At 41.5% G+C, this 2,412-nt stretch overlaps 1 pseudogene; it reads left to right on the top strand.

Annotated features, from left to right (window-relative positions):
- Window positions 1-229: 229 nt before the first annotated feature.
- On the top strand, window positions 230-2,148 carry LOC149547586 (dynamin-related protein 4C pseudogene; annotated as a pseudogene).
- The last annotated feature ends 264 nt before the right edge of the window (window positions 2,149-2,412 follow it).

Here is a 2,412-nt window from a genome sequence, read left to right on the forward strand (position 1 = left end):
TAAAAACTGCATGCCTTAAAACACAGAGAATTGGATCCTCATTGTGCATTACCAAATTGCTTGTTTCATCGTGACATTTACTGTTCTCTTATTTAGACATTTTGTTTCGTAGTATGAAGCCCGTTTTTATATTTGTTGTCTATGTTTCTATACCCCATAATGGCGTTAACTGTAGAGGATTTTAAAACAAATGTTTTTTCCAAGAAAATTCTGTCTTGATGCACGTAGAATGGCGCAAACATCAGCCGAAAATCGAGAGGTGATGTCTTCGATGCTTGAGAAGCTACATATTGAGACGGGGGAAACCCTATCTCTAATTGAAAGTTACAATGACCGCATTCGCCCCCTGCTGGACGCCGTGGACACTCTGCGTGGTCTGGGTGTAACAGAAGAAGGTATCAATCTACCAAGCATTGTTGTTGTTGGAGACCAGTCATCTGGGAGTCGAATGTTCTCGAATCTCTAGCTGGCATTAGCCTTCCAAGAGGCCAGGGCATTTGTACGCGACTGCCCCTCATTCTGAGATTGCATAACTGCAGACCGGTGAGGGCTAAAATCGTCATTGAATACAATGGAAAGAATCGGAGCATTACAGAATCGAGCATAACAGAAACACTCAATTCAGTAACAAAGGAAATTGCGGGAAGTGGAAAGAGTATTAAGGACACTCCTATAACACTCAATGTATGCAAGCCCAATGCCCCAGATCTTACCATGGTAGATCTTCCAGGAATCACTAGGGTGCCTGTGCATGGACAACCCCATGACATCTACGAGCAAGTATCAAGCATCGTAATGCAATACATAGCTCCCAAGGAGAGCAGAATATTGAATGTATTATCTGCTGCCGTGGATTTCAGCACATGTGAGTCGATAAGAATGTCCCAACGAGTAGATGAAAAGAGGGAGGGAACATTGGCTGTTGTCACTAAGGTAGACAAAGCCCCAGAGGGCGTGTTCGAGAAAGTGACAGATAATGCAGTGAAAATAGGTCTTGGCTATGTCTGTGTGAGAAACAGGGTAGAAAATGAAAGTATTTCTCAGGCCAGGCAAATAGAACACGAACTCTTGACAACAGATCCCTACTAGTCAAAAAGATTGACACCACACTCTCTAAGAGGCAATCAGAACTGAATGCTTTGCCTCGGAATGTCTCTAATTTTGCAGAAGCCATGACACAGTTCATGAGTCTCGTGGGTTCTATCAAAGGTATGCTGCACAAGCTTGTTGTACAGGGGGACATTGAAATGTTTCCAGATGAACATGAGATGCACTGTGTTGCCAGCCTCCATAGGATGTTTGAGAATTATTTGGGAGATCTGTCAAGTGCAATTACAGAAACCATAGCGCGACGAGTTTCTGGTTGAAGAGGTAAAATTGTTGGAGGAAGCTCAAGGTGTAAGTCTTCAGAACTTCCTACCACATTCAGTCTTTGTAATTCTTTTACAAAGACGGATAGATTCTGTTTCAGAGAGGAGCAGGGATATAGCCATAAAGGAGGAGCAGGGATATAGCCATAAAGACTTGCGAGTATCTAAACAAGGTTGTATGCCGTGTTATTGATATGCAAATAGAATCTATCCGAACCTCCATTCAGCTTCCCATAGAGCTTTTCAAGCTCTTATTGACAAGAAAAGGGAGGAATGTGTGCAGTTTGTGGAAGATACCCTCGATATGCAGAATACCATTTTCTTTACCCTCAATCCTACTTATTCAGAGTCCCAGTCAAAGTGGCAGGAATGGAAGAATAAGTTTAAGGAAGCTATAAAACAGAATCATGATACTGTCAACTTTGGAGCGATTGGCGAATTTAGTCTGAAAAATGTGCCAAAAGAAATTAATCAGCTGGATGCGGCATTTGAGATGAAGATGAGCGTCATGGCTTACTGGAATCTTGTAAAGATGAGGCTTGCGGACGAGATTCGGCTCCATCTTCGCTTTACATTTCATAAAATGGTTTAAACCGATACTTTGAACTTCATCATTCAGGAAGTCGTGAGAAATGGAGAGTCGGCAGAGATGGGTGAAATTCTTCGAGAGAGGCCGAGAACAGCGAGTAAGAGGAGGGACCTCCTCAAGAGGATTTCCATGTTGAGGGAATCGAAGTCTACGCTTTCAGAACATGTTGGTAAGCTCGGAGAAGAGTAGACTTCTTTCTGAAGTTTCTTGCTTTTTTTGATATTTTGTTTCGTCTTGTAGCGCTGAAGAAAGATGAAAATCATAACATCTCTGCTATATATATCAGACAGTACTACGAAAGAATTGTCTTTTATACTTATAACTCAAATCTCATGTTGATTTTGATTTTGTTCCCTGATCTGATGAAGTACAGTGTTTTCAATTCATGGACAATTTTACCCAGGATACGTCTTTCTAAATATCAAAGAAGTTATGGTTTGTTAGCAAAGGGAA

This window comes from Cupressus sempervirens, chromosome 7 (genome assembly GCF_028749045.1).
Source record: "Cupressus sempervirens isolate cs-2001-9-10 chromosome 7, ASM2874904v1, whole genome shotgun sequence".
Classification (NCBI taxonomy): Eukaryota; Viridiplantae; Streptophyta; class Pinopsida; order Cupressales; family Cupressaceae; genus Cupressus; species Cupressus sempervirens.